Genomic DNA, 18,896 nt, shown 5'->3' on the forward strand with positions numbered 1-18,896 from the left:
CTATTTGTGAATAACAGAGGGCAGGTCCCTCAGCTTGGTTTCTCTAAGTACTAGAAAAAAAATCTTCCAGTAGGGTCTCTTACTGATTCACACATCCTTTCATAAGACTCAAAACACCTTAGGACTCATGGTCAGTACTTCCAAGAATTCTTCTACTAATCTGTATTTTCATAATTACAAAATGGAGCCCTAGTTCTTCAGCTCAGCAAAGATCAGCCAAGGCACAGAAGCTGGTTTCTTCTGCTTGCTCCAAGTTAGTGCTTTTATTTCCTTTGCTCTCATCTCTAGTCTCTCATCTGTTCTGTCATGAGGAATGAGGTCACAAGGGGGGCCTTGTCCCATAGCTTTCTTTACAATTATTTTTCATCTCTTCTAGCCTGCACTTCCTTAATCTGCTATTTTCTTAAAACATTTCAATTTCTGCTTGATATTCATTAATTTTATTTTTTTAGTTCATTCATTTTGCTTTAGTTTTGAATTCTCTGATTAGTTTTTCTGAGTGTATTATCTATGGTGTACTATATTTTCAGTGAATTCTTCCTTCTCTTTTATTTTCTTGATTATGAAGTTTTGAATTCTCCAGCTGATAGTAAGAAAAAAACATTCAGGCCTTTGTGTTAGATTCTGTACAGTTGTTCTCTCCTTTTGATATTGTATTTCCTTGGGATCTCAAGTTGCCATTTGTTATTTTTGTTGTTGTTTGCCCATTTTGCTGCTTTAGGTTTCTGTATAATTTTTAAAGTAGTTGTAGCCATAACTTAGAGGTTTATACTAATTTTACTTTTCCAATTGGTGATACCATTGCTTTTTTTTTTTTTGTGGCTTTAGATTTTTGATTGCTGCAACTATTGTAGGTTTAGTGACCTTTTGCATCTGCTTAATTGAAAGTAAGGGGAAAGGCATGGAGGGGTTAGACTGCAAGTATGTAGCCTGCAATGGGTGGGAAAACTTATGTTTGTGGCACTGGTGATAGCTCTCTTTTTTGAGAGTACAGACCCAAGACTCTGTATTTAACAAATTCAGTATCTTCCTGAGGGTTCTGAGAGAGAATGTGCAGTATAGCATATTGCCCTGGGACTCTGGGGTGCACCCTAGCTCATGTGAATATATTTCTCCTCAGTCAGTGGTGTTTGTTTCCATACTGTTTAGTTCTCCACAGGTCTACATACCCAGAAACAGCGTCAAGTTAGAACAACAGTCTAACTTTCCAGACCAAGGCCTGTACCCATTTGTTTCTACCTAACTCCTGCTCAAAAAAGCATGAATTTCCTTAATGCTTTTTATCATGCAGTATATTCTGTTCTCTGACTTCCAAGATGTTATCCACTTTTGGCCCAAGCTATGGAACTCTTGTGTTTACAGTGTTCTTTATGTAACCCAAATGATTCTCTGGGGAGCTAAACAAGGAAACTCCTCTACTATTGTATTGATTCACTTTCTCCTTATGGGTTATATTTCTTGTGAGAGCTTTTGAGAAAGTATCAGGGTAAAATAATAATTATTCTGGAGGACAAAAGTTTTAAATTATCTATGGTTAAAGATCTGATGATAGATCAGTATCATATTGTACAATTGACAAATTTTTATAAAATGTTATAAATTAATAACTGGATTTATGACTGACAATATTATTATTTTCTAATAATAGCCAGTTGTACCAGAAAATATCCTTGATGGAGAGGCATTGAAAATATTCTGCTATCTTATATTACTAGTAATACATACCCATACAAATATAACCAAGGAAATACTAACCTCTTTTCCTATGTGATGATACTTTTTATGCAATTCAGCATACCTAATTTATTAAAAAAATATTACAGTAAAATTGATTTACAACATTGTTTGTATTTTAGATGTGTAAGATCTCCCCCTTTACATACTGTTATAATACCACACCCACCACATAAAAACCAATAGTCCTCCACGATAGTTTATTGTGCTCCCTTCCTAATTATGCTCCTTCCTAGGGTATCCCTTCTCTATCTGCTCATATTATACAAATGACAAGAGTTTGATTCTTGACTGCTGTGTAATATTCCATTTTGTATGTATATGCACACACACACACCCCCCACATTTTCCTAGGTAGTTTCCATAACTTGGTTATTGTAAATAAAGCTGCAGTGAATTCAGGAGTATTATTTCCTTTCAAATTAATATTTGGGTGTATACTTAGGAGTAGAATTCTTGAGCCAGAAGATTGATTTTTAGTCTTTTGAGAAACATACATATAATTTTCCATATAGACTACATCAGTTTACATTCCTGTGGACAGTATAAAAGGGTTCCTTTTTCTCCACATCTTTGTCAACACTTGTTGTTTCTAGTCTTTTGATATGGACTATTTTCACAGGTCTGAGGTGCTACCTCATTGTTTGAGTTGCATTTCCCTGACAATAAGTTATGATGAACATTTTTTGATGTGCCTGTTTAGCATCTAGAAGGATTCTTTGAAGAAGTGTCTATTGAACTCTTTTTCTCAGTTTTTATTGCATTGCTTTATTTTTTTGTTGTTGAGTTGTGTGAATTTTTTGTAGATCTTAGATATTTTTTCCTTGTTGGATGTATGATGTACAAATATTTTTTCCCACTCACTAGGTTGTATTTTTATTTTCTTTCACTGTCCAAAACTTTTTTAGTTTAATATAGTTCCAATTATTTATATTATTTTATATTTTCCTTGTTAAATATGAATTAAGAAAGACATTTCTGAAGCCTACAACACAAAGTGTTTTGCCTATATTGTCTTCTGTGAGCTTTATGATTTCCAGAGTTGCATCCAGTTCTTTTCATTTTTAATTGAATTTTGAGTATGATGTGAGATAGTGATCTAGCTTTATTATGTTGCTTGTTGTTGTCCAATTTTCCCAGCACAATTATTGAAAAATTTCTTTGCTTTAGTGTAAGTTCTTGGCTTCTTTGTCCGAGATTAACTCTCCATATTGCTGTGAATCTATTCATGGGAGCTTCTTCTATTTATTTGGTCTGTTTTTGTTTCATTACCATGTTGTTTTGAATATTATTACTTTTTTGTCATGGCTTTTTTGTGTTTCTACATGAATTTCAGTAATGTGTGTTCTATTTATTTGAATAATGTCATTGAAATTTTGGTAGGAATTGCATTGAATCTGTATATTGTGTTTGACTTGGATGGCCATTTTGATAATGCTAATTCTTCCAATAATGAGCAGGGGATAACTATCCATTTCTTTGTGCCTTCCGTTTTTTTTTTTTTTTTATAAAGTCTTACAATTTCAATTGTACTTGTCTTCAGTTGCCTTTATTAAGTTGGCTGTTATCTTTGCTTTGTACTGTTATCCTAAATGTGTTTCTCACTTATGAAATACCTATATTAATTGTTCTAGTGAGAGCTGAAACTTCCCACCAACATTTATGGTGAGATTTTTTTTTAAGTTTTTTTTTTTTTTTTCTTTTTGACCTGACGTAAAGTTATAGAAACTACAGATAAATATTTGGATGAATCATTAAAGAAATAAAGCTATATAGAAGAATGATATGGATGTTTCCAAATTCATCTGAGTTGAATTTGGTTGCTTCTGCAGGTGCCTGAGTACTACAAGGGCCCCTTATGAGGGAAAGGAACTTAAAGTTTGACGGCTTCTATTCTTTACTTTTGTTAAGGAATTTTTTTTTTTAACTAACTATGGAAGTTTTCCATGTTCTTTTATTTTAGGCATATATTAAAACCATAGGGCATTTGTTTAGAGTTAGAATTTTTTTTCCTAAAAATCCTTTAAATTATAAAAGATATGTAAGCAACAGTATCCATAATCTGGCCATTGATGATTAGCATCTACTTACTTATAGTAATTCCACATATGACTCAAATCAAATTTTCATTAAATGACTTACTCATGAACACAATGACAATCTCTGATGCAGAAAATGTAGTCTTCATAATCTAAAATTACTATAGTTGAAAAAGCAAATCAAGTTGCCAAGCAATGAGAATGCTCAATTCCAGTTCTTTCGCAAAAATGAGACACATCAATCATGGACCTGCTTATCAATGATAGCAGCTGGGCAATACTGAGATTTAAAAATGTCAATACTACATGCGCAATCAGGAAGGAGATGACAAGAGTTCTATTATGAGACTCTGATTGAGACTTAGACAGCCTCAGAGAGAACTGTCAGTAGTTGACAGAAAGTTTACTTGTTCACCTCATGTCTTTCGCCCAGTCCTTTCATTTGACCATTTCATTTGACCATGTGAGTATATACAACAGTTGTGCCACTGGCAAGCAGAAAACTCAAAAGAGTATACTGTCTTTCTAAATTAGGCTCTCAGAAGACAAAATTAAGGCAGAGGAGAATCTCATCTAATTTTACTTGTAACCCACAGCAAATTTGTCCTAGCAAACTCTGATCTGATGAGAACTACAAACTCCCCAGTGTCCAAGGCCAGCTTGATGTCTTTGTATTCTGTCTTATAATTCTCTTTCTTATGATAAACATCATGTTAAGGAACTCAACTCAAAATAATAGCACAAAAGATAATGGCAAATAAGTAACACAGTGACTATCTTTGGGAGATTCAAAGCGAGATTCTCTATTCAAAAAAAAAAAATAGACTAATTCTTCCCAAAATGGTTTTTTCCAACAAATCTAAATTTTTGTATTTTCCTTAAAAAATTCTCATCAGCTTTGCTCAACTGGACTCCAAACAAGGATCTGGCTAGTAAGAAAGCTTACTTCGCCAACTTGGTCAGAGATCCAGAGAGCTCAGCAACAGTTTCCAGAGTGAGTGAGAAAATTTTACTATCCTTTTTGCCAAAACTGTTGGTAGGAAAATCTTTTCATCTACCAACTTCAGTTTGAGTGGTTGGAGTCCTGTGCATTAATTGACAACAGAAAGATTAACTGGAGAAACATTTATTACTCAAGCATGTAACAGCTCTCTATAGGGAGCAGCTCCCTGAACATTTAGGAATAAGGGATTATACACTGCTTGATCAGAGAGAGTTTAGAGCTTAAAAAGATGAAAGGTTTTGACAATATCTGTTTACATAGATTTGCTCCAGGATGTTCCAGTGCACAAGGTCAATTGCTTCCTCAACTGGAGATTTGCCTGGTGTGGTGGTAGAGCTTGGGAGGGGGCATTTGTAAAAGATGACTGTTGTATTGCTCTGCTTTATTCAGATAGTGGAAGCTCAGATAAGATTTCTTTTTTCATCTGTATCAGATACTTTGATTTTGATGTATTCTTTATATTATTTTGGTGGCTTATTGGTCTTTCATACGGAACCCTGGAGAGTTCAACATTTATCTTTTAGAGTGGATTCAAGGAGTGTACAGATGAGATATGTGGGGTTAGAGTCAGAGTTGTTTGAAATACTCTATGTAATAATTTAATATAGTCTTACCCTTGGTGATCAAGAACCAGAGAATCTTTAGAAGGGGTGCTGACTGGCACTGTTGAGAGTTGGTAAGGGCTGAAAGTGATTGGACTTCTTTCCTCTGTCTTGTCCCCAAGCATTAGCTACAAGGTATCTGCTCTCCTGGGCAGGTGAGTAGGACACTTTTCTGGAAAAACTGAATGGCCCTAATCATGATTTTATATACACACATTAAAGAACTTAAAAAATTCACCCTAATAACCTGAAAGTGAGCCCTTTAATTATAAGACCTCCCTACCACATGTCTCCCAACAAGTTTCTAGAGCCTCATGTACTAGACAAGAAATGAAAACCTTACAAACTTGAGAAAGTCTAAAACATATAAGAGGGAGGATAAAAAAGAAAAGAAAACTAGAGCAAAAGGACATCATGGCAAAAAAAAATATTTAATAATAAAAATTTAAGAAGAAAAAAATGAATCTGTAATTCAGTTGTTTATATAAAGAGGACCAACATCAGAGTTGTTTATATCACAAACTACTGGAAAAAACTAAATTTTAATTAATTAATTAATTTACGTATACATGAATTGGGGTACAGGCCAGAGGTGTGAGTGGTGAGATGATTCACCAGAGACAAAGCAGGGAACAGAACAAGAGGATCAACTGAAATAAACTGCTAAGGGGAATAGCAGGCAGAGATCTGCTGTGGGTCAGCTCCCTGGCTGGCCGGGAGTTGAACTTGTGCTGCAGTGACTGTGAATAGCATCATAGTGCTACTTTTTAACCTGTTGGGTAACCAGGGAGGGCCCTTGGAAACAACTATTAATAGGTTATTGGATAAATGTATCTTAATATGTTGGTAAGTCCATATTTTGGAATTAAACAAATAATTTTAAGTAAAAATGAAAAATATGTAAACCATATTGTTGCTGAATTAAAAAAAAAAAACTTATCATACTGTTTAAATAGTAGTTATTTGAATGTTCTCCCATTCATGCAAAAATATATTTTTGGGCTCCAGAAATAGTTGCATATGAATTTATCTTGTGATTAACAGTGGCTATATCTGGGAGTGTCTCAAGAACATTTTGATTTTTCTATATTTTTCCATTACTCAGACATTTTTTTACTATCAATTAGCATTTGTAGCTTTCATGACTGGAGATGTAGATTATTTTTTCAGCTAAATATACTCAGGGCACCTGCAGAATATATAAGTGACTGATTTTAATTAATCTAGTGTGTGTTGGGTCAAGAAAGAGACTGCTTTACCAAAACATCTCCCATGATAGAACCTAAAATAAATCTCATATTAGTCAAAACTAATTGTGAACTAATTGTTCAGCAATGTGGTATATGAAGTCTTAAAGTCACACTAGCATTTCTTATGATGTAAACAAAGAATTTTTTGATGACACACTGGATTGTATATTTTCTAGAAAATTTAATCTAAAACATGTGATACATAAAATTTGTTCTATATTTTTCCTTGTTCACTGTTACATCAGGTTTTGGCTTTGGGTCTCTTTAAAGGTAAATTTCCTATGATTTATTTGTTTTTTCTAAGAATCAGGACAATCTTAAGGTAGAACTTGGGGAACAGACTGGCTGGATTTATTGTATTCCCAGGAACAAATAAAACTTAAGTCACTGTTATGGAGAGAAGCTACAAATTGTATCAGAAAGAGAGCATTACATGCCTATTCTTCATATAGCTAGTGGACACAGGTCCAGAAAATTATAAGCTTTCTATGGCTTCCTGTGCCCTGAGGATAAAGTCAGTCTGAAAGAATCTGTCTGCCACACTGGGCATCTCTTCACTTGAGACAATTTGTCCATCTTTTAGATCCTCTGGAGTCAAGCAACTTCCCTTTTAAAGTCTATGTTCATCTTATTTCTTCCACCTGAATAGTATCTTGTGGTCTTCTCTGACTGGTTTCTCTTCCTCTTTCAGATCACAGTGTCACATCCTCAGTGAAATCGTTCCTACTTCTGTTTTAGCCCCTTGATTGCTTTCATTTTAGCACTTTGCATTTTATATTTATCTGGGTGCTTTTAATTGTGTTATTTCTTTATTTGATTTCAGTTGTTAATGCAAAGTGACCATAAGTTGTCTTTCTTTTGTGCCTCCTATAGCTGAAACTATCAGTGAGGTGCCCACATACCCTCTTCTTTACCACTACTTACCTGTCAACACTTGCATTTCTTTGCCTAAAGACTTACCTTGACTTCTGGAAAATGATTTTGCCCACCTGCACTTTACACTGAAATATAGACAGAAAACAGCCCCCAAAAAATCACTGACAGAGATCAGTATACAATTACCTATATTCTCTCAACTTTTAGGGGAGGCTAGTCATATAAAGTCTTGACAGGATCATTACTGAAATGTTTTATTGGCTAGCTCTTCTTCTGTTTCATTTTACCATCCCTTTACATATGTGTTCTGCACCTCCCTTATAAACTACATATATTTAAATCCTTTTTGGGAGAAATGGTTCTGGCACATGAAAGTGCTATTAAGCATCTGATGTAGAGATGAATAAAGGGATAGATGGGCAGACTAATGCATAGGTGGGTGGATTGATGTATAGATGGATAGAAGGAGGGGGTGATAGAGGAAGACTAAGTCAAAATGGTTGAAGGCTGGAGGATGTACAAAGTTACAGTGAGCTTATTCTAACTGGCTCTATTTTTTTTTTCACACAAAAGAAAAAAAAACACATGTAAACTTATATGAAAGGTGTAGGTATAGACAGTTTGCTAAGGCCCTAATGTGAAATATTTAAAATCTAATGTTTCCTTTAGACATAGTATACACATCTTTCAGTATTTATAGATTCCCAACTTATGTGCATTATTCATATATGCTAATTATAATATTTACCTAAAACATTAAAAATGTGCTATGCAAACTCATAAATAATAAGTTCGACATGAATTTTATTCAATTTAGGTGAAGTTAACATCCCCAAACATCACCTTTCAAAAATATATCAAGAAGTGAGAATTGGGCTGTAAGTGAAATCAGATGGTGAGATTTAATAAGCCCCATAGAAAGAAGTGATCCCAAAGTGGTACTGCAAGCTATAGAGTGATGTAACCAGTGTTAGTATAGAATTACTATTTTTATCATTATTATCATGGTGTCACTGGAAAGTTCACAGATTTATTTAGGGAGCACTACAACTCTTGAATGAGAAATGATTTCTGTTTTCAACAGGTTATAAATATGGAGAATAAGCCAGATTGATTCTAAATTTCTCAAAGATAAGAACATGAGTGATTGAATTCTGTGGTCATGCACATAAAAGAATGAATGCATGGAAAGTGTGAGTGTTTGGAGCAACTTGCTTTTATAATTAGCATTGCTTTCATTAAAAAAATATGATAGACTAATCATTAAGTGAATCACTCTTGAAATTATAAAAGTTTATAAAAAAAATTTCAGATAGTCCAGATTGTCGGTGTTGGCTTGCCCCACACATTTAAAACTGACAATTAATGTGCTTAGTAAAACTGTACATTTGTATAAACTTTATATAAGGAAATATTAATATAATTGTACTGGTTGTAAAATATTTGTATTAGATAAGCATTATATGTGAAAATTATGAGCCAATAATGTCCGGGAACAATTTCCAGAAAATATTTAGCTTTTATGATAAGTCAGTCTACATTTTCTCCAAAGAAACAGAGAATCAAGTAATTCTGTTTCTGTTGGCTATGAAAGAACTCAGAACTTGCTTTGTATTATAGTTCAATTTTCTAAGCACAGAGAAACCGATGACTTTGATATTGTCTTCTAACTCCTTATTTTAAAAAAAATATTATTTTTCTTTTTCCTGGACCAGATTATTATTTTTTGGCTTGTATTTTTATCACTTACTTAATGGATTTTCATTAAATCACCACGAGCTTCTTGTGGAAAATGGAAAAATAAATGATTTATGGATAAAATAGAAAAAACAGCCTATTTTTTTTATTGTGTTTTACTCTTTTTTTTTTTTTCAAGGCCAAATGTTTGCAAAGAACAGCAACTGACTGTGGTGGGGCTTCCACATCCATGTGTGCGGGCGTTCACGCAAACTGTCAAGCTCTGGAAACAGGGCTGTACTGGCTCAGGATGGTGCGTGGGTTACGTAAGAAGGTATGTGTTTCTGCTGCTCTTTGTGATTACTAAAAATCAAAGCCAAAAGTCTCAACTGCATGAAATATTTTATCCCAGAAATTTTAGAAGATAACCTATAATTAAGTAAATGAACATATATTATGCTTACCAGCAATTTACAGAGTTACATATTTTCTTCAAAGACAACATGTTACTCTAGCTTTACATTAGATTTTATTTAGGGGTGAGTTCTTTTGGATTAGATGCCACTAATTTTACCTGATGACATGATAGACTTTTGATAGCTGGAAGATCAGAATATTGACAGGGCCAAGAGATAATTGTCCTGTTAGGTAGATTTCACATAACATGAACTAGGGTAGCTCCATTTGTGAAGTAGCATCTGCCTTACCCTTCATCCTCTTGTAACATGTTGAAACCTAGAGTTTGGGTATGTTTATTATGGTCTTTTAATTAGGACTAACTCAGCAGGCTAGAAGGTGTGAGAAAAAACAAGTTTCTGTGACTCAAGGCTTCATAGAGATTATTTGTTATAAAACAATTGTTTTATAGAATATATAAGTATACTTAGTATACATCATTGATAATGTGTAAATTTATGCAAATGAATCAACTGACTCTAGAATAAGTATAAAGTGAAAAAAGGATAGTTTTAAGTTTAGGGGGAAAATGTTATTATTGCCAAAGGGAAGGTGGTACATTTTTTTTTAAGATTTATTTATTTATGCATACAGAACTGGGGTACAGACCAGAGGTACAGGGGCAGTGAGAAGATTCACCAGAGACAGACTGGGGAGCAGAACAGGCTGATTGATGAAGTACACTGCTGAGGGGAGCAGTGGGCATAGCAGAAGAGGTCTGCTGCACCATGTGGATCACCTCCGGGGTGGGGATCAGACTCATGCTGAAGTGGTTTAACTTCTCAGTGTTGTGCTTTAACCGGTTGCACCACTAGGGAGGGCCAAGATGCTACATTTTTAAGTAACTGGGTTTGCCTTTGTAAAGAAATAGCAGAACACTGATAATGTAGATTAAATGGTAAATAAAGTTATTAAATAAAATCAATTATACTTGCCTATACTCACATGCACATCATAAGTGCATGTATGTATTTAACCTTCAGATGGATAGTCTTATTGGTCTATAGTCAGAATCTTCAAATAAAGCTTAAATCAGAAAAAATGTCCTTGGATCTTAATAGCTGTGTGAATGAAGGCAGTGTCCCTACATTTCTCCATGTCTTAGTCTGTAAAGTTAGAAAATAGATCTTGCATGCATATTATAAGGATTAACTGAAAACATATTTATTATTATTATTATTATTTTTTCTTTTCAAATAGCATTGGTTTACAGCATAGTGTGGTTGGAGGTATAGAGTCACAACTTTTATACACAAATTACCACACCACCCCTACCACTGAGTCACCTCTAATTGAGTCACCTCATTCTATTTGACCCCCCTCCCTGTGTTTGTCTCTTACACGCCTTCTTCCTCTGATAGCCTCAAGTGTACAGGCATAGTTCCAGGCTTTATTACTGGTTTGATTTTATCTAACCCCTTTCTTTGTTTTACTGTGTGTCAATGTAATTAACATGTGGCACAGGCTTGGTACATAGTAGGTACTGGACATGTTTTTCATTAGAATTCTTTTTTTAGAAATGACTTTTCTTTATATGATAGCATATTTTATGGAATAATGTTGGTTTAAAATATAGCGTATGATTCAGCAGTGTAGGATCATAACTCTTAAAATTCATGTCATCACATCACACCCACCACCAAAGCATCATAGCTCAACACCTTTTCATTAGATTTCTTGTACTTTCCCCTTGAGGTTTAATCATTGTTCATATTAGATTGAATCAAAGAAAATCTAGTACTATACAAACATTCGGATTAGGGGAAGCACGTATGAATAAGGGAAATATCCTATATTTTCATTCTTTAAACTTTAGTAACCTTATATATTCCTTTTTGCAGCAAACATTTATGGCATTTATTTGGAGTTGAGGCAACATCAAGAGATATTTGGCATCTTGGCCATCTTTGTCTTCCCTTTTCTTATTTATAAGTATATAAACCTAAAGCCTCCTTGGTGGCACAGTGGGTTAAGTGTCAGCACTATCAAGCTATAGGCAGCCACAACAAATTCAATCCCTGTCAGGAAGCTGACCGCCATGGCACAGCAGACCACTCCTGTTACCCCCCATAGCTCCTCTCAGCAGTGTAGTTCAGTCAGTCTGCCTATTCTTGTCCCTACTCTGTCTCTGGTAAATTTGCTCACCACCACCACCTCACTCTCCACACCTCTGACCTATACCCCAGCTCTTGTATTCATTAAAAAAAAAAAATCCTTAAAAATATTGCAAACCTGTATTTATTTGTGACAAGAGAGTTAAACACACTGTAGTAGGTTACACTTCAAGATGGTGTCTAATTGTCAGTAATAAATAGTACAGCCAATCAGTCCTGTCTTTGAGAAATGAGTAAGAACAGTATAGATGTACATGGTAAAAAAAAAATAAAATTGGAGGAAATGGAACATGAAATTGCCTTTGAAATTTGATCTGGGGTTATAAAGAATAGAGAGGAGAGAATATATTATATTTTTTCAGTATAAAGAATAAATCTGATATTGATTTTGATAGAAAGGAAAGTAGTTTGTGTAGGGATGTTCAGTGTTATAAGTAATTCTGAGGTTCCAATAAATATTGTGCAATGTTTTTAAGCTTTTGTTCATTATTAACCCAAAAGGAGTTGTTTAAACATTTTTCTTTTTAGTAATTCTCCTTTCCCATGAATGTTTAATGCTAGAGATATACTTAATATCTATTTATATCTGTTACAAACCAAGTGTTGAGAATTTTTCACCCTCCAACCCAAGTATCCCACTGTTGCCCCCTTGTGGGTGCTATTACCATGTGTGAGTGCAATTTGTGATGAGATCATTACATGGAGGCACTTCAGTTGAAATTGAAGAGTATGTACTTCATTATCCTTCAAGATTCCATTCCTCTTTATAATTTTGTGTATCTTTCTTTATAGTTGGAATGATCCTGAGCATATTTACACATAGAAAATGGAGGTTCCTGCTATCAATACCTATCTATGTGGAATCTGATTGCTTATGTAGTTTGTGTGTGTGTGTGTGTGTGTGTGTGTTTGAGAGAGAGAGTGTGTGTGTGTGTGTGTGTGTGTGAGAGAGAGAGAGAGAGAGAGAGAGAGAGTGTGTATGTATAGATGTCAGGGTTTGGATTGGAGGAGGAATTTTGTGATAAGGTTAAGATGCTAGCTTTGCTTTAGGGGAAATATTTCTGATGTAGGTGCTGTGTTTCTTAGAACCAGGTACTACACCATCTACAGACAGACATACAGCGTGGAACAGCATACCTTCTTCAAGTGCTGTCCTGGTTGGCGCCAGCAGGCAGAGGAGCCTGGATGCCTACACTGTAAGTTATAATTCTTTCTGTCTAACTCTCTGTCACTACAACTAATGACTTTGCTGTGTCTGGGCCTTCAATCATATCATGCCTGCCAGGTTTTAGGTGTGGTTAGAATTACCTAGGATTCAAAGCCTTTCTCTGGACTGAACATTCACACATGACATGTTCAAAAATGCACAAAAAGCCTTTCTGTTAAGTGTTTCTAATGATAGGTCAACACTCAGGGCCATAGAACTGCTGCTTTATATTTTGTCTCTCTTTTTTTAAGACAGCTTATTTGAAGCCAGACAAGTTACACCTTGACTTCCATCCCCCTTTCCTGTTTGTCCCTTCCATATCATCAAATTTGTAATCCACAGTTGATTCAAAAGTCTGGAGGGAAATCACCGTACTAAATCTAAATGGGATTTCTCAACTTGTGCTTGTCATGATTAATTGCAGAACTCCGGAGGCCATTTACTTTTTAAGATGAGGTCTGCAGGCCTTTTACAAACCTCTGATGAGGGCATTTCAACATCTTTGGAATATGTTTGACAGCACTCAAGTAACAGATCTAGTAACATTATATAGTTCATACATGCCAGGAGAAACAACTCCATTGAGCAACCTCTTTCCTTATGTGTTTATGGTTATTACCAAGTCACTTAAAATGCTCTGGCATGTTGCAATCAATGTAGCGCCGAGCACAATTCATCTCCCCTGCTACCCTGTACCTTGAAGAGTTTGACAGCAGTCTGCCTCCCTCCCCACTGTGCTCATTGTTCTCCAACTATCTTAGTAATGTTGCTTCCGGCTTCCCATGTTAAGCAGGCATTGTGTATAGTGGCATCAAATTCCTATGTATTTATTTGCATGCAGTGCTGGGCCACTGAAGCTGGCTAGCTCAGTGAAAACATTTGTTTGCAATCTTGTTTCACCTATCTTATAAACACCTGGGGAATAAAGAACAGGAGATGAATTCTTTGTGTTGTTGTATGACTCTTATCACAGTCTTTGCCCCTGGTAAGTATTAGTGTTTCTTGCTTGATTTTAGATTATTTTGGCCACCTGATCACCTTATCCAGGGAGTTCTTGTAGATGAGAATTACTCAAACTTGAATGTGAGAACACATCACCTAGTATAGTACCTTGTTAAAATGTGGATTCTAATTCAGTGGGTTGGTAGGTCTGTGGTGGGCTTTGAGATTCTGTATTTTTATAAGCTTTCAGGTGATGCAGATGCTTCTACTTAGACTTCTACAAGGTTTTGTATAGCAAGGCCTTCACTTAGGACAACATGGCTTACCCTTGTTATAGAGGACTGATGGAAATTTCTAGATTATATTTACACTAGCTATGTGCTAACATTGATAATTTCCTTTCTTTTCTTCAACTCCATTCTCTCACCCTCCCCCTTTTAGCTGTCTCAGCAATGGGACCTTGTTTCAATGGAAGGAGGTGCTTGGATGGTGAAGCCCAGCGGTGCCGGTGCTCAGAGGGTTTCCAGGGACCCCACTGTCAATATGGTGAGTCTCTACAAGAATGTTTTATTATAATTTGGAGCTGTAGTCTTTGCTTTCAGGGGCCAGTCAATTTTGTTGATTCAGACTAATGTCAGGGTTATTCCTCTAGGGATTCATGAGCTTTGAAAATGGGCCACTAAGCACAAGCCTACAATCTAAAGTATACTGAACATTGCAAAAATATGCTTTGTAGTTTAATTCTAATTATTCACTATTAGAATCCAAAAGACATCCCTATAGAATGGCCTACTTTGTAAGAGAAAGGCAGCTTAGTAAGAAAGCTTCATTCTCACCTCATATATTAAATCCTTAATGGGACTGAAATTGCTGATATAGTTGTCTTCTTTGAAATATTTATGGTTTCTGGATGATCAAAATGGACATTTTTTTTTTACTTTCATGCCCTTTAAAACAAATTTAAAAAATCACAGCATTTGTATGATTCTCTAAGTTGAAATCTCAAGTTTTATTAACTTTGTTTTTGACCTGTGCAAAAGATTTCCATTGCTGGGAAAACTTTAGAATGGTTATCCTTTACTGCATCTTCCATGAGATCAGATGCTTTCAAAAGGATTTGTTTGACTTGATCATCTCATGCTAGTCTTCACACACTGTGCACATATCTGCATTTATCTTTCCAGAGTACAAAAAAAAAAAAAAAACTATTTTAGAGGGTTTAAAGAAATATTATTTTCCTTCTGCTATTATGTTTACTCTCTTTCATCCATTACTTGAATCTTTGTACGTGAAATTGCAAGAGCTGAGAGCTGATTGCTCATGTCCATGTGTCTTCCTGTGCTCGGCACAGGTTTAATGGTTATATTTTCATGGGTCACCTTTTGTAAAGTAATCCTGAGACTCCCCCCCCCCCCGCCCGGTCATTTGACTTTTTTAAAAAAACAAAATTTAAATGAAAATAAAGTAGATTTTTCATTCCTATGTGTTCTTTGACTAAGGGACACTGGCCTGAAGCAGAGGTCAGAGTGCACTGTGAACTCTGGGTTGTATCTTCACTTGTTTCCATGCATCTAAAAAGTAAATAGAAATTATACATTGTTCCATGATAAGAAATTATGTGCTATTGAATAAATTGTTTCAAATACATGGGTTTTCTCATCTTGATCAGTAGCTGTGGTTGGTAATTACACATGTCATTGATTCATTGAGAATTAAAAAACAATAATAATAATTAGATTTTATTTTATTAATTCATCTGTTTCTTAGAGCAAATTTTGCAAAACATCAAGTCCCTTAGGGGAAAGACAATTAAAAAGATATATGATGCTGATACTGGTCTTGAATTTGTACCTGGATTAATTTATTCTTTATTATCTGTACTAGTACTTGAATCTTTTGATCGTTCCAATTTCTTAACAACTTATTTACCAAAAGCAATTACAATGCTTTGGTTATTTACCAAAGCAATTACAATGTTTTCTGAATTTTATTTTATTTTTCAATTTTGTGTTGGTGAAAATATAGATATATTTTAAATGAAAGCAGAGTCATTGTGTCTATTTCACAAGTTGTTTTTTTCTCCCATCATCATGTGATGGGAGAGAAAAACAACACAAAATATCTTTCAGGAGTCTGCATTGCACTGTTCAGTTTTATTGTTCTCATGTATTATCCTTAGATTTTGATAATTTTTCATCTCTCACTGTAGAAATCCCATTGAATTTAAAAAGGAACACTGATACATTCTGAGTCATATACAAGATAAAGTAGGAGTTCAAGTCTCCTGCACAAGATTATATTTCATCTAGCAAATGAGCTATCATGATGTCAATTTAAGAGAGATTTTATGAAAGAATTTTGAAGACTTCCTAGGAAATCAAACACTTGGGGAAATAGGGAGTCACCCAGTTAATTAGGAATGACATTAGCTAGGTCTTGAATGTGGGTTAAAAATTGAAATAAGCAAATATTGTGTGTGTGTGTGTTTTTTTTTTTTTTTTTTAAGAATGTAAGTGATAGGTTACCAACTCTGTCAAGTGGTTGATTATAACCTGGTGGTATACCTATAACCTTTCTTTATCCAGTGGATAGATTTCAGTTCTGATGTATGAGTACATAGTTACTGAGAACTGATCCATTCTCTCTCTGTCTTCCTCTTTCTCTCTCCTTTCTGTCAATATCACAATGAAAAACAAGAGTGGTCATAATGAAAATAACTTTAATACTTCTCAAATGATAAAAACTATAATCCATTGATAAAAATTCAAGTTAATAAATTTAATATAAGTAATTAATAGTGAATACAATTTAAGAGTATAAAAGCTTATAGTTCTATTGCCCTCAAAATATGTTGATATTTTGTCTTTATTCTTAGTCATATGCGCTATGCAATTTTACATAAATTGAATTAGATTTTGTACATTGTTTTTCCATGAATACTTCTATTTATCTTCCACCTCCCATTTTGCCTCTCTTCTTTCTCTCCCTTTCACAGTAAGAACCTGCTGAGTAATCTTACATCTCCCTATGCTTATGTAATCACAAAGAAACAGCTGCATATTCGCCATGACATTGATGTGCCATAAATTTTAAAACACACTTTTATTGATGAGCATTCAATTTTTTCTACTTTTGCCACAACAATCTGTGTTGAGATACATGGTGTTTTTATTTCTGTGATACAGATGCCAGCAATGGGATTGTTGGAGTTAGTGAATATGCATTTTTAACTTTTAATATACTTTAAGTTAAAATATTAATCTCCTTATCACTGACTACATCTTCCCTTTCTCTGGTCACAAGTCAAATTCGATTATATAATGAGCTTAATTGTTGGATAATAATTTGGATGAGATCTTCATGTCTTTTTTTTTTAGTCATCCAGTTATTCAGTCTTTCTTCTGATAATCTTCCAGTTGGTCAGTATATACTAATACAACCATGTGTGCAAATATTATAAAAATAGGTTGTATGTCCTGGTTATGACTTTACCAGTTAATTTTGTTGGGATGGATTAAATCTAGGTGTATATCGCTAACATATGTTTTAACTTGATAATATAATAGGGAATTACTTGCATGTGCAACCCAAACTAGAGATGAGGTAAAGAATCTTGGACTAGGGTTATTGTAAACATGGATTGCTCTTAGCATTGGGTAAAGTTGCCTTATTTGGGATGTATGAGAAGAAAGAAATCTTTAAAATGAACCAGATGGCCTTTAAAATAGAGTAAAGAATCTGGTCCTCGAGAGAGAAGAGACATGCTAATAATGTAGAGATACGCTTGGAGTTAATAATGATTCTAAAATTGCTCATCTACTTAACTCATTTGAAAAATCTCCCTCTAATAAGAAAAAAAATGAAGAAAATGAATTTGGACAATTAAGAAATAATGAAGAGCTTTCTAAAATAGCTATTGATTAAAGGAATCAAAGGGAATACTTTTAAGATTTGAACACATGCAAATCATTCTAGATAGCTGGTGGTGAAATTTTCTCTTTTTTAACTCTATGGATATAGGCAGAACAACTTGAAGCTTCATTAGCTGATTAATATAGCACACAAAGTTACAAAATTTCTCCTTATCACTGATTTCATCTTCTGATCACAAGTCAAATTAGATTATATAATGAGCTTAATCATTGGATAAGTTGGATAAGATCTTCATGTCTCTTTTATTCATCCAGTCAGTCAGTCAGTCAGTCAGTCAGTCAGTCAGTCAGTCAGTCATTCTTCTGCTAATCTTCCAGTTGGTCAGTAAATATTTATGCACCAGTGTGTGTACAAAGTATTGCAAATGCCTATATATATATATATATATATATATATATATATATATATTACCCTTAGTGTGGTAGAGATCAGTAAATCCTTGATAATAATGTCATTCACAGTGTTATTATGCTGTAGGAAGATTCTGTCTTGAAGGAAAACAGGACAGGGCCCATCTGTCATATAATGGAGATAATGGAAAGTTTCTCAGATGGTTTGAAAAAAATAATGCAACTTATTCTTAAAGAACAACAGAGTAATACTATGAAATTGGTCTTAGGGATTAAGACATTTCGTAGAGATATGAAAGACAGGGAATTAGGGACTAATAATAATGATAATAACAAATTTTCTTGTTTGAAATAAAAAAAAGACACATGAGGGATGGAAAAGTGTAGCTTTGTGTATGTCTAGTGTACTAGGGCCTTAGTTTTTCTTGGCCCAGCAAACCCAACTATTCCAACACCTCACATCAAAGTGGTAATTGATGGGGTTTTGATAGGAATTGACGCTAATTCTTTGTGAGGGCAGTCCAACAGTAGGGATTTCTTGAGAATGCACCAGTACTGCTTAGTGTTCTATACTTATGCCAGCACCCTCAATTATTTCCATGATTTCAAATTAAATATTTATATACATTAAAAATGAAATGCTTCTGGAATACTTTCTGGTTACATGGAAAATCTTAGAAGTTCTGGGAATGGGGAGGATAGGTCTCATCACT

General features: G+C 34.4%; 1 pseudogene; it reads left to right on the forward strand.

Annotated features, from left to right (window-relative positions):
* The window catches only part of LOC101622238, a 149,357-nt pseudogene that overhangs the window by 36,799 nt on the left and 93,662 nt on the right, over positions 1-18,896 (forward strand).

The sequence above is a fragment of the Condylura cristata genome, unplaced genomic scaffold, assembly GCF_000260355.1.
Source record: "Condylura cristata isolate star-nosed mole 26May11 unplaced genomic scaffold, ConCri1.0 scaffold00003, whole genome shotgun sequence".
In the NCBI taxonomy this organism is placed as follows: domain Eukaryota; kingdom Metazoa; phylum Chordata; class Mammalia; order Eulipotyphla; family Talpidae; genus Condylura; species Condylura cristata.